At 36.4% G+C, this 15,362-nt stretch overlaps 1 pseudogene; it reads right to left on the reverse strand.

Annotated features, from left to right (window-relative positions):
* Positions 1–9,914: 9,914 nt before the first annotated feature.
* LOC122447268 lies at positions 9,915–10,827 on the reverse strand (annotated as a pseudogene).
* Positions 10,828–15,362: the final 4,535 nt, after the last annotated feature.

The raw sequence follows: 15,362 nt of genomic DNA on the forward strand, positions 1-15,362 counted from the left end.
AATATGAGAATAGAACAAGGAAAAAATCCCACAGTACAGAGTTTATATTATGCATTTAATAAGAAAAAGTCGTGAGTATGTATATATATATATAAGTGTGCATATATATATATATATATATATATAATATATATATATATATAGACATGCATATATTGGCACTATTAGTAAAGACCCCCCCTGTCAATGAAGGGGACATAAGAAATGTGGGTTCGATCCCTGAGTCAGAAGGATCCGCTGGAGGAGGGCATGGCAACCCACCTCAGTATTCTCGCCATGAGAATCCCATGGACAGAGGATCCTGACAGGCCGCAATCTATAGGGTCATAGACAGTTGGACACATCTGAAGTGACTTAGCCCAGCACATATATGTATCCAAAGAAGTAGGCTAGCTTTATGTAAAGATATTAATGGATACAAAATCCCATGATTATAAGCCTCATCATATGTGCTGTCCTTCCAACTGCTGCCTATCCTCTGTTCTCCAAATCCTTATAATCTGTTACTAACTCCACTACTTTCCTAGCCTCTAAAATATACTTGTTATTCTTTTTCTCTTGCCTTGCAAAGTCAAGGGATTATCAATATCTTCTTTGTGATTTCTTTTTCATGCTGCTTTTTATTTTCAGTCTCCCCTATTGCTATAACCTGGAGTTGACATCACACACTTGATGTGCTCGTGTGTGCTAAGTCACTTCAGCCGTGTCTGACTTTGCGACCTTATGGACTGTAGCATGCCAGGCACCTCTGTCTGTGGGATTCTCCAGGCAAGATTACTGAAGTGGGTTGCCATTTCCTTTTCCAGGGTATCTTCCCAACCCAGGAATCAAACCTGCATCTCCTATGTCTCCTGCATTGGCAGGCAGGTTCTTTATCACTAGTGCCATCTGCTACAGTAATATCCTAATTGGTTTCTCTGAATCAAGCCTGTGTTTTGCACCACATTTCTCCCATTTTAAAGTTCACATGTGTACCACATTTAATGTTCATATATTTGTACCACATGTAATGTTAACATTTGTACCACATTTAATGATCACATATTCACATCTCTCTCATTTTAATGTTGTAATTATCTTTTTTGAAAACCACCCCATTAACCACACATGATTTCTAATATAACAGCTGGCATCCAATTCTTCTGCACTATGGCATAAATACACATTTCAAATCTTTTTTTTTTTTTTTTTTTGTCAATAATTAACTTCAAACATTTTAGCATCTCAAACTAGCAAACCTACAGCCCTCTGATCATGATGTAAACATTCTCAAGTACAAGATATGCCTCAGGACACCTTCCATACCACTTCCCATAACTGTAGCGGGATGAGAGGTGAAAATAATTGCTATTTTCACTAGCTAACATTGTTTCTTTTTAGAGAACAAACTAAATGTATTTAATAAGAAAGTTTGGTATCACTCATGAAAGAAGATAAGGTCATAAGGGTGTGGGTTGAAAGGTAGGTCAAGGAAGTGATTGATAGGTAATTTGCCATAAAAAAGTGAGTAAGAAAATAACAATTACATTTCTAACATCTATGCTGCAGTTTCCTCATCTGTAAAATGAAGATTATATTAGCATTTACTTTAGTTTACTGGAATATATAAGCACATATTCAGTGCTATATAAGTGTTAAGTTCTAATATTATTCTATTCTGAGCCAGCTTTCACATAATAGACAGGTTCACTAGGAAAAGTGAAAGTGAAAGTTGCTCAGTCATGTCCGACTGTTTGTGACCCCAGGCCAGAATACTAGAGTGGGCAGCCTTTCCCTTCTCCAGGGGATCTTCCCAATGCAGGGATTGAACCCAGGTCTCCCACATTGCAGGAAGATTCTTTACCAGCTGAGCCACAAGGGAAGCCTAAGAACAGTGGAGTGAGTAGCCTATCCTTTCTCCAGAGATCTTCCCGACCTAGGAATCCGGCCGGGGTCTCTTGCATTGCAGGTGGATTCTTTATCAGCTGAGCTATCAGGGAACTATCAGCTTCGCAACTGTGCTGCTGCTGCTGCTAAGTCGCTTCAGTCATGTCCGACTCTTAGCGACCCCATGGACTGCAGCCCACCAGGCTCCTCCATCCATGGGATTTTCCAGGCAAGAGTACTGGAGTAGGGTGCCATCGCCTTCTCCTCGCAACTGTGCAGTTAAGTGTTATTCAGAAGGAAATGGATAGAGGACCTATGTTTATCAACTGCCAACTCTAATTTCTTCAATTACATATAATAAGCATAAAGGAGGATGTTTTGATATTCTGTTTCTTTGCATATTTTCCATGAATACCCCAGTATCAGAGTACAACCCTTGTTTTCTTGTCTATAGTTTTTAAATATATAGTATATAGTGACTAACACTAATTAACTAAATGCTATCTATGGTTAGTTATTATCAATCACTTTTTAGTATAAACCTCAGTAAATGAGTATTTTCTTTTCTAAAAAGTAATTTACAATACAGACTATACTAAGAATAGTAGTATTTGTGGGTTAATGAGATTGTTGTATTTCCTAACTACAGCTGTTGTTCATGCCATGATCAACGTAAAGTCAGACCCAGATTGTAAAAGAGTCCAAGTAGAAGACAGAAAAAAATATTTGAAGCTTGAAGATGGGGTTAATATTCAGAGACAGACAGATGAAGGGAGGTAGATTTCAATAAATCAGGTGGGTAGTATTAAGGTAAGTATAGGAAATAGGCTCTGCTACAAATAGGCTCTGCTATAAGGGCTTCCCTCGGAGAAGGCAATGGCACCCCACTCCAGTACTCTTGCTTGGAAAATCCCATGGATGGAGGAGCCTGGTAGGCTGCAGTCCATGGGGTCGCACAGAGTCGGACACGACTGAAGTGACTTAGCAGCAGCATAAGGGCTTCCCTGGTGGCTTAGCAGTAAAGAATCTGCCTGCATTGCAGGAGACCTGGGTTCAGTCCCTGGTGGGAGAAGATCCCCTGGAGGAGGGCATGGCAACTCACTTCAGTATGCTTGACTGGAGAATTCCATGGACAGAGGAGCCTGGTGCGGGCTACAGTCCTTGAGTCACAAAGAGTCGGACAGGACTGAAGCCGCTGAGCATGCATGCACACACAGTGGCTGTAGATGCTAACGTTTATAGCTTCTCTGTGCCATGGTGCACAGCACAAGCAATTTTCAGTGGTAGTTATGGGTGGCTCTGACAGATGTTTTCATAATTTCATTATCTGAAATTAGTTATGCATCTTTTATCACTTTGCCATTTCTACATAACAAATTTTTCCTAAACTTAGTGTCTGAAAACAACAAACTTCTATTTTTGCTTATGAGTCTACGGTTCAGCTAGGAGGTTCTGCTGATCTGGTCAGGATTTTCCCACATTTGGGGGGATCAATTGGCTATAAGCTGACCTAGAATGCTTCAGTTGGGATAAAGAAGCTCTCCTTAAGTATATCTTTCATTATTCAGTAGGTTAGCCTTGTCTTGTTTCTCGTGAGAATCACATGGTCCAAGAGCTATGCGTGCTTGGTTTCTTGACTCTTATGCCTTAGCACATTTCTTTAGTCACATTCTTTTCGCAAGAGCAAGTCACAGGTCTAGACTAGATTCAAAGGAAAAAATAGGCATTTCTCCAATGGGGATGAAGAAGCACATTCTAAAGAATATGACCATCTGTCTATTCATCACCACACAGGAATTAAATGAGGAATTACCTAATTACTTTCAAAATTGTGATGTGTATTAGTACATCCTAGGGCTTTTGCAATCAAATTACCACAAAGGAAGTGGCTTAAAACAATTGAAATTTACTCTCTCACAGATCAAGAGGCAAGAAGTCTGAAACCAAGCTGTGGGCAGGATGGGAACTTGCCAACAATCCTGGTGTTCCTGGCATATAGCTACATCTCTTCAGCTCCTGCCTCCATCTTCACATGGCTGTTTCCTACAGGTCTGTATATCTCTGTGTCTCTAAATCTTTCCTTATGTAATGACACTAGTCATTGGATTTATCACACACTCTAATCCATTAGAGCTTCCCTTGTGGCTCAGCTGGTAAAGAATCTGCCTGCAAAGGAGACTTGGATTCAATCCCTGGGTTGGGAAGATCCCCTGTAGAAGGTAAAGGCTACCCACTTCAATATTCTGGTCTAGAGATTTCCATGGACTATATAGTCCATGGGGTTGCAAAGAGTTGGACATGACTGAGTGACTTTCACTTTCAATCCATTATAACCTCATCTTCATATGATTATAAACACTCTATTTCCAAATAAGGTAGGTCTTCAGCATATCTTTTGGGGGACACAAGTCAGTCCATAAGAGTGATCATATATATTCTATCAAAAGTGCTTAAGAGAAATCAAATTCTCTTATATATAATTGTTATATATGTATATATATATATATATGCAAAAATGTTTGCTTCTCATTTAAAAATGTTCATTCCATAGGCTTCTGTGTAAGATATTTTGATGGAACTTACAAATAAATTCAGTCAAATAACATTTGCTTCCTGAATTGTTTGATTTTTTATTCATTAGAATTTTTCATTTTTAAAAAACAAACTGACTTTTGATGATTTACATAGGAGAAATATTAAAAACATATTTAGAAGTCTACTACATACAAATGGAAAGGAAAATGTAAGAAAAAGCAGGATCGTTGTGAAAATTTAAATTAATACTCCAGAATCAGTTGTGTAAATACCCTGCTGTGGCACAGCTATAATCTGAATGCCATGGCTTAGGCTTGCAGCCTGAGTACTGGACGCTGTGCCCTGCCACGGTCACTGTAGTCTCCTTTGTTCCTGGGCACTGGGAGCCACTGGCTTCATGTGGATCCCCACTGTCCCATCTCTTTACATGGTTAAATTGCAGTCCAAAATATTAATTAAGCTTAAGTTACATAAGTTCAAAGTAGCCATAAGGGAGTCTGGTAAAACATGGTCTATCCGGCCTTCATCTCTTCTCCATGGCAGACGGTTTCATCCTTGCCCTTAGAACCATAAAATGAGGAGTCCAGAGGCTAAGTGATCCATAGATAACTCCTGCCCCCTCTTTTCTGAATATATTAAATTGTAATAGCACAATAAAAACTCAAATGACTTTGCCAAAAACATGGACAGAAATGAAAATTCATGGAGGATAAATACTCAGTATTGGGTTCTGAATTCAAATTAGTGATTATCTGACTATCAAGTCTGTAGGTTTTATTTCACAGTGAATCATCATGTTACATACATTTTGTTCTCTCTACTACCTGAACTTTCACAGAACTCACTATCAGTATTTATAATAAGCTTATAAATGTGCATGAATTTGTTATTGTAATATTGACTTTGGGGGTTAAGAATTTTGCTTTATGTCATCATTAGATAATTGTATTTTTACTAGCAAATTGTTCTTAAGTTATGTCTCTTAACCAAATCTAAAATTCTTTTAGGACAATTTTATTTATTTCACATTAAAATATAAATATAAACTATGATATACATTGGATTGGATGCATTAGTCTGACTAGAGTGCCACTGAAATAAACCACACAAACTTTTTAAGCTATACTGAAATAAGAAATATGTTTGATCACTTATTCTTCTTACCTCAGCTCCCATATATATGTAACAGGATTGCATACTATAAAACTAATAAATCTAGCTAATTCTTTTCTCATGTGTACCAGGTTTGGCATTGGAGGACACCCTCTAATACTCAAACTAGAGGACATTTAAAGGAAATATTTCCAGAATTGCTTGTAAATAACAATGTGGGGACATATATTTGAAAGCCATCTATGAAACTGAAAACAAAGGAAGGAATCAATGCAAAATGTTTTCTGCAAAAAGTCAATGATATCACCATAGTAACAATGATAAAAATATATGGCTCGAAATAAACCCTGGGGCTTCCCTTGTAGCTCAGTCGGTAAAGAATCCACCTGCAATTCAGGAGACCCGGGTTTGATTCCTGGGTTGGGAAGATTCCACTGGAGAAGGAAATGGCAACCCACTCCAGTATTCTTGCCTAGGAAATCTCATGGACAGAGGAGTCTGGTGAGCTACAATCCAAGGGGTTGCAAGAGTCAGACACAACTGAGAGAATAAACCACTACCACAAATCCTGGAATCACGGTTAGTAAAGAAAACATTAGATGGCACTGGTTTGAGAGAAAAGCTCATCAAATCAACCTTTTCAATCATAACTCCAGATATAATAATGGCTTTGTTAATTAGCTTTTGGAACTTTAAAGAAACAAAATCTAACGCCCCTGGTGGCGAAGTGGATAAGAATTCTCCTGCCAATGCAGGGAAGATGAGACTCCATCCCTGGTTCAGGAAGATTCCACATCCTGTGGAACAACTGAGCCCATGCTCCATAGCTCCTCTAGGGCCCACAGACAGCAACAAGAGAAACCGCCACAATGAGAAGCCCACGTAGCACGAGGAGGAACAGTCCCCACTTCATGCAACTAGAGAAAACACATGAGCAGCAGCATAGACACAGTGCAGCCAAAATAAATAAATAAAAATTTATAAAAACAGAAAAAAATAAACCTGTAAATTGAGGCTGAGAAGTTTTTTTTAAAACATCTGCATGAAGACCTTGCAGTTAAGAGACTTTTATCAATTTTAATAAAACTATTTGAAACATAATAATTATAAATTCTCTGTAAAAACTTATAGACTATCAATCTTACAAAATATGCAATAGGTATATGATTATGAGCATTTTTGCTTTCGTCTTATAGAAGAAATTAATTTGCATTTCAATCAGAATGGAATATATGCATAACTAAAACATACCCTATAATATGTGGGGTCCATTCCATGTTTCTGTTATTCTAACAATAATATTATCAAACAACCAGATAGTGTTTACCATGTATCAGATGCTCTCATAAATTATTTTCATATATTGCTTATTTTATTCTTCTCTATATTTGATTATGCTAATTTATTAAATGCATACACATGTACTACTCAATATTTTTAACAATCTCACAATCTACTTCTGAGTCACATAAAGCTAGTAGGAAACCACTGCAATAGAGTCTTGCCAAAGGGTCACTGAACTTAGTAACTTTAATTTTAAAATATTTGAGTTAGGCTTAAGAAATTAAAAGGCCACTGGAAGAGAAATATTTAAAAGAACTGATATTTCCTGCCCCAAATTCCCATTACATTCAATGGATATAAAATTCAGGGAAACACAATTAAAGTAAAATAGTCAACACAAGTTGGAAATTTGAGATGACTTTTAAATTTTCTTGAAAATTGACAAATAATGATTAAGAGTTGTTACTGCCTAAAGAAAAAATTGTAAAATTAAAAAAAAAAGAAAAAAAAAAAAAAACGCTGACTAACTAAGACTCAGAGCAACTGATATCATTATATATAAATTGCATATTCAAAGTCAATATATGCTTATGCTAGTGGAAATAAGAGATTTTTCAAAAATTAAATTATTCATCTTGTTCTTCTATGCTGTCTCAAAGTGCTTTCATGCCTGAAAGGCCAAATTACCATGTAAGTGGGGACTTTATCATGATGAAAATGTGACTAGAGACTTTTAAGTGGTTAAGATATTGGACTTCAAATTCAAAAGAGTATGAATTCAAATTCTCAGGACCACCTCTGCATAACTCTTTGCCTTTTCAAATTAATTTTCTGATCCTAATTTTTCTTTTACAAAAACATAAATGCAAAAGAACATCTATCTCTTGGTTGTTGCAGGTGCATTTGTTAAAGGCAGTGACTTGAAAAATCATGTTCAGTTCAGTTCAGTTTAGTTCAGTCACTCTCGTGTCTGACTCTTTGCAACCCCATGAATCGCAGCATGCCAGACCTCCCTGCCCATCACCAACTCCCGGAGTTTGCTCAAACTCATGCCCATCGAGTCGGTGATGCCATCCAGCCATCTCATCCTCTGCTGTCCCCTTCTCCTCCTGCCCCCAACCCCTCCCAGCATTAGGGTCTTTTCCAATGAGTCAGCTGTTTGCATGAGGTGGCCAAAGTATTGGAGTTTCAGCTTCAACATCAGTCCTTCCAATGAACATGCAGGACTGATCTTTAGGATGGACTGGTTGGATCTCCTTGCAGTCCAAGGGACTGTCAAGAGGCTTCTTCTATACCATAGTTCAAAAGCATCAATTTTTCGGTGCTCAGCTTTCCTCACAGTCCAACCCTCGCATCCATACATGACCACTGGAAAAACCATAGCCTTGACCAGATGGACCTTTGTTGGCAAAGTAATGTCTCTGCTTTTTAATATGCTATTTAGGTTGGTCATAACTTTTCTTCCAAGGGGTAAGTGTCTTTTAATTTCATGGCTGCAATCACCATCTGCAGTGGTTTTGGAGTCCAAAAAATAAAGTCTGGCACTGTTTCCACTGTCTCCCCATCTATTTGCCATGAAGTGATGGAAATAGATGTCATGATCTTAGTTTTCTGAATGTTGAGCTTTAAGCCAACTTTTTCACTCTCCTCTTTCACCTTCATCAAGAGGCTTTTTAGTTCCTCTTCACTTTCTGCCATAAGGGTGGTGTCATCTGCATATCTGAGGTTATTGATATTTCTCCCGGCAATCTTGATTCCAGCTTGTGCTTCTTCCAGCCCACCATTTCTCATGATGTACTCGGCATATAAGTTAAATAAGCAGGTGACAATATACAGCCTCAATGTACTCCTTTTCCTATTTGGAACCAGTCTGTTGTTCCACATCCAGTTCATGTTAGCTATTAGTAACTTTACTCTTTTTCATTTACAATATTGTCAAGCAAAGATTGTTGTTTAGATTCTAATAGCTGATTGTGGTGCTGGAGAACTCTTGAGAGTCCCTTAGACTCCAAGGAGTTCAAATCAGTCAATCCTAAAGGAAATCAATCCTGAATATTCATTGGAAAGACTGATGCTGAAGTTGAAGCTCCAATACTTTGGCTACGATATGAAGAGCTAACTCATTGGAAAAGATCCTGATGCTGGAAAAGAATGAAGGAAAATGAGAAGGGAGCAGCAGAGGATGAGATGATTAGACATCCGTCACCAGCTCAATGAATATGATCTGAGCAACTTCTGGAATATAGTGAAAGACAGGGAGACCTGGCACTCATGGGGTCACAAGGAGTCAGACACAACAACTGAACAATAACAGCAACAAATAGCTGATTAATCCAAATTAATAGCAGATTTAGCCAATGATCAAAGAAGTCCAAAGTATGTTGACAAATATTAAAACTAAGGTAATTTTTTTTAAGTAACCTCATTCAAACCCACCACACTTATAAAGAATTTACACCATGAATTTTTGGCAACTACAAATCTCTACCTTTTATTATCTTTTAAAAATTAACTTAAAACACATTACATGAGAGTCTTTGCATCACATTAAATGCAGAATATATAGCGGTTTGTGGCAGATATTTTCATTTACCCTTCATAATTTTTTCCATTCTGATCTGTGCTCCAGAAGACTGTTCATTATATTGTACCAATGGACACTCTTGCCCTCTGTCTCAAATTGGTTTGATCAAGAAAAGATACCAGCAATAGATGTAAGAGAGTCAGAGCAGAATTAGGCTGACATGGTTGCCTTTCTCTACTAAAGAAAAAAGCTTCCAATGAGCAGCTTTTTCTTAGAGTTTTAAGACTCTCTAAAGTGCCAGTTAATACCTCTTCTCTTTGCCTTTCAGGTCAAGAGACATGGAATTTCCATCATATGAGCTGCCCCACAATTTGTGAATAATCCCTTCATAAAAGAACTTGGTTATCCCAGTCTGAGCTGGGGCTCTGACTGAGACACTGAGATTCACCCATCATAGTAAGTGACCCTGACAAAGTAAGAGCAAATCTTCCACTCCTTCAAAGCTTTTGTTCATGGGTTCTGGTGCTCCTACTTTGTTTAGAAAAACTTGACACAATTGAATTTAAAGCACATTTAACTTCTGCAAGACTTTTCAAGTGATCGTCCTCTTGACTGCCCCCTTCAATTCATTGTTCCCTAGGCTGTAGATGATGGGGTTTAACATAGGTGTGATGACAGTGTAGGAAGGACAATGACACTAGCTTCTTGCTCTCAGGAGACTGGTTGGATTTGGGCCGTATGTAGATCAAGCTGGCTGTTCCATAGAAAAGGGATACCACAATGAGGTGAGATGAACAAGTGGAGAATGCCTTCTGGTGACCAGTAGCAGAGGGCATCATCAGGATGGTTTTAATAATGTGAGTGTAGGAGACCAAAATGAGGGAAAAGGGAAACATAATAAATAACAGTGTGGAGGCAAGTGCTTGAAATGCAAGGTGACTAGTTTCAACACTGGGGAACCATCACAAAAGAAGTGGTCTATGGTGCTTGGTCCACAGAAAGGATGGGCAATCAACCAAGCTGTCTGTAGCATAGACACGGGAATACCAGACATCCAAGAACCTACAGCCATCCACAAACATAGGGACCTATTCATTATGACTGAAAAGCAGAGAGGATTACAGATGGCCACAAAGTAATCATAAGCCGTCATAGAGAGGAGGAAACATTCGGAACTGCCAAAGAAGAAAAAGAAGTACATCTAGGTACCATAGTCTACAAAAGAGATGCTTTTCCTTGGGGATACTAGATCTACCAACATATTTGGCACCATGACCAAGGTGAAACAGACTTCAAGAAGTGACAAGTTCCTGAGAAAGAAGTACATGGCTGTTTGAAGAGCAGGATCCATACTGGTAACTGTGGCAATAAGGAAGTTACCCAATAAAGTGACTGTATGTATAGATGACCAGGAACAAAGCAAAGAGGGAAACTGTCATCTCGGGGTTGTTTGTAAAACCATGAAGAATAAATTCAGTCACTTGGGTGTGATTTTCACAGATCATACATTAGACCAGTTTCTCTCTAATAATCAAAGTATATGTGTCAAAGGATCAAAGAATATTCTTTAAATATATATAATATCAAATATAATAGTAAAATCCATAAATGTATCTTTATCTTTGTTCTCAGTTGTCTTACCATTCTATTTCTCTGAAACAGAATATCTAAAATAAGATTAAATCAGAGCAAAGAAATAATTTGCATGAATACCACTAATTGCTTGTCACCTAGGTGCAGTTTGTCTCTCACCAGTGATGATGGTCTGCAGCTCATGTTCTTCATCAGAGGCATGCTATTTTTCAGGATGAAGTAGAAAGAGTTTGGGCAGCTAATAACTAAAATAGAATCACTTGATAATTTTAAAAAATATATCCAAGAGGTATCCAAGAGGCAAAAAGATAAAAGTTGGGCTAGTTTGACTTTTTTAATCTTAGATTATAAATGATATATTTCTACCAAAAAATGGAGTGCACTTTATACAATACACTACCCCATCCAGTATATATACACATATATACATCTTATACTTATATACACATACAAATTATATACACATGTAGATACATATATATGTATATATGAGGGAACCTTAGTAAATAAACATAGGTAAACAAACATAACAGGTACTTATGATTTTAGTACTTTGTGCAGTCCTCACAGGACTGCTAATTTATGTGATTTTTCATGGTGCTTCTTGAACCATAATTTCACATCACTGGACCCCAGTTCTTACTATGCACAAAGGTATAGTCATATAATTTGAATTGGGCTTTTTAAAAATAGCAAACTTCTGAACAAACATAACCTGCAATCCAGAAGTCCTCCTTCCAGCACTCATCTCAATTCCAATCCATCAAAATAGTTCTGCTTCCTACTGTGTTGTGACTTTGTTAAATTAACATATGTTAAATGGAGCTCAGGGGGTGTAGGATGGTGAGCCCTGATTCAACAAAAGATCACAAAGGAAAGTGAAATGAAGTTTATTACTCTCAGATTCTGGAGGAGGAGCTATATGAGGAAGACAAGGCAAGCGTGCAGGCATAAAGAAAGGCCGAATGTGGGGTATATGCATTTATCATGGTCCAAAGGTGGAGTATTTTGAAGTTCCTTGGCCAGATTGGTTAATTCAAACAAAAAAAAATGCACAATTTTGGTATGCTTCCCATGTTTTTTTTTTTTTTTTCCCCACCCTAAGGGGGCACAAGGAAAAGGCCCTCCCTGGGAAATAGCGGCGACTGTTTATAACAAAGACATTTGGGGTATCATGCCAGAAATTTACATTTACTTATGACTCTTGGGCTGTTATCTAAGGTATGTGTTCAGGGGAGGGGTTAATATCAGTTTAAAGTCCCTGCAAATCAGGGACCGATAATGACTTAGCAGTATTATGAATTAATTTACCTAAATTCTCAATAGACTGTCAGTCTTCTCCAAAACTGCATGGACAAAGTGGGAGCTAGTCCCTTACTATTGTGTATCCACTAAAAGTCCACTCATGGAATTACTAATTCAATTAGTATTATCTCAAACACAATATCTTCTTTAGAGTAGAACATTTTGATTGAAAGTAGAATTATATAAATATTTTCTATACAGATCTTACTCAACAACAGCATATCAAATGTTAGGGATCACAAAAATATATGTTGGAAAACACCTATTTATAAAGCTACATTGGAGCTGAGCTGAACAATGTTTCCATTTTTTTCAGATATTGGGGTTACATAAGTATTAAGTATTAGATCAGTTATATTGATCTAATATTGATATTAAGTCAAATTGATAAGCAATTGATCTAAGTATCAGAACAATTATTTTATAAAACATTTTTCAAACTTAATTTTAAAATCTTAGTTTATTTTATAGTCAGATCATGTTTAACACAGATTTCTCTGAAAGTAAGGAGTTGAAAATACAAACTATTTGAAGAATTCTGTTTTAATTCTACTGCAGTGATATATGTACTTTGATAATATCTCACCTATTTTGCATACCACGAGTTCTCAAACCAATATCCTCTACAACAGAAAGAAAGGAACTGGTCATCCCAGGCTGCCCATACTGATGGTACTTCAGAATAATAGGTCGAGACACGACAGTGATTGTGACCACTACCTTTCACCACTATTGCAAATTCTGCTTCAATATCATTCACATCATCAGTAACAATAACAACAACATTATTCCTGATATATTTAGAAAAACTTATAAATAGCTTCGGCAGCTTCCCAAGTGGCTCACTGGTAAGGAATCCACCTGCCAAAGCTGGAGAAGTGAGTTCGATCCCTGGGTCAGGAAGATCATTTGGAGAAGGAAATGACAACCCACTCTAGTAATCTTGCCTGGGAAATCCCATGGACAGCAGAGCCAGGTGGGCTACAGTCCATGGGGTTGCAAAGAGTCAGACAGGACTGAGAAACTATGAACCAGCAACAGCATAAATAGTTTCAGATGCATTATCATGTTCACCAGCATTTTGTAACAATTCTAAATTCACTGTGACTCTAAATATACTCCATAATTTGTCTGAGGAAAAAAATTATGAGAATTGAATAAGGTATCAAGACTTTATAATAGTCCAACAATTTGTAGTATATCTCTAAAATACCTCAACCATTACTGCCTCTCAGATTTCTAATACTGAAGTGGCAGAAAACAATAACAGGTTTAATATATAGTCCTGGAGTGACCAAGGTCTATAATGTGACATCCACGGTCTCCACTGTGAAATAGGAATAAGGCAAGCCAAGAAGATTATCAGTTCCTTTATTTGATAATCAATGATATACATATCCTACCTTGTGTAGGCATATTTAAATTCAATAAAGTTTTGGAGAACTAGAGATTTTTACTGTAACAAAATATACCTCCAAATATCCCTCCCCCATTTCTATATCCTAAAAAACAACAACAAAAAACACTGTTTACATTGCATATATCTTCTAAAAATCAAAAGATTCATCAGCAGTGATGCTGCAATAACTACCACAAAATTATAGTGATACCTTTTTTAAAAACTTGTAAACTATAGATGAGTTATCAGGATTGCTACATAGCTCTAGAGAATGTATTATTTTATTTATTGCATGGAATTCTAAAAATTTAATGACATTTACTTAAGTCCACTAATTTTTGGACTATGTTTTGAGACCAAAGAGTTTCTCACTTGCTATTAAGCAGGCCAGCTTCAAAATTTTCTGGAAAATATGCCAGCTTTCTCATATATATATGTTTTGTCATAAAAATCTTTACAAATCATTCTGCTTCTTTAACTGGAACAGCACTTCTAAGAACCTAAAATATAAATTAGTAAAAATTGGAGAGCAAATAACCCTCATACCTGAATTTAAAATACATTGCTTGGTTATAATGCACAGCATTTCTTAAATAGCCAACCATTGTTTTCTTATTATCTTCCTCAGAATTCTGTAGCTTTCTAGACAGAAAAAACACTCTATTGTTTTTTGTTTTACTTAATAAAGCATCAAGCTATTCCTTTTTTCGTGTCTAAATAAGCTTATAGGTTTATTTTTCTTAAGATGATTTTGTTGTGTATAGATGCACAGATAAAAGTCTTTTGGGGGGAAATGAGGAAAAAAATAAATCATACAGAAATATCTGGATATATCTTCCCCAATAAAACTACATATTTCTTAATTAGAAGTTTAATAATTTTTCAAAGATAAGTAATATCTTGTGAGAATTGTAAACTGATCTTAAAATCTGTCACATTTCAAATTTTCAGAATTAAGCAAATAACTTTGACAGGTTAACCATTTTGCATTGGCACTAAATGGTTGATATACTCCTGTAATGGTATTTAAGTGTGATTGGCCTTAGGGAAAATGATCCTTGGGATATTAGAAGGGATTGCTGCTAATTAAATAATGGTTTTAACTTATAGGGGAGAATATCGAATTTTCAAGAAATTGTTTATATTTTAAGTCACAATGGCTGCAATTCCATATGTATTTCTCAGTAATAGCTATTTGTGGTGGGTTTGTAGGGCACCCTGGTCAATCCCTTGGGATTACAATTATTAATACACTAAGACTGTGTGAGGAACATAAATTTTAGCTTTCCCTGTAGAATATTTTGTGGGATAGATTTTGGCCACAAAATGATAGACTATATTTGTACCACATCCTTGAAATTTAAATGATTTAAAATTTTATTTTTTTAATTCATTTTTAAAATTTTATTTTTAAATATATTTTTAGTAATAACCTTTTTAAGTGATTAAACTGTGCAAGTTAAAATGATTATTGGTATGCATTTATTGTTTTATACATCAAATAGTTTGCCTACAGCTTTGTTTAACCATGAGAAACCTGTAAACAGTTCCAGGATGAAAGCAATATCTTATAATAACTAATATGGTTATTGTCATAAAGTGATAAGCATTTCTTTCTTTCTTTTTTTAATCCTTAGAATGTATTCTTGGAATTTCAAAAGCTATTTTAATTTAGTGGGCAGAGACATAACATTATTATTTGAAGTGTTTTCAATGAGCTAACAAAGCTGTATTTTATTATAT

This window comes from Cervus canadensis, chromosome 9 (assembly GCF_019320065.1).
Source record: "Cervus canadensis isolate Bull #8, Minnesota chromosome 9, ASM1932006v1, whole genome shotgun sequence".
Classification (NCBI taxonomy): Eukaryota; Metazoa; Chordata; class Mammalia; order Artiodactyla; family Cervidae; genus Cervus; species Cervus canadensis.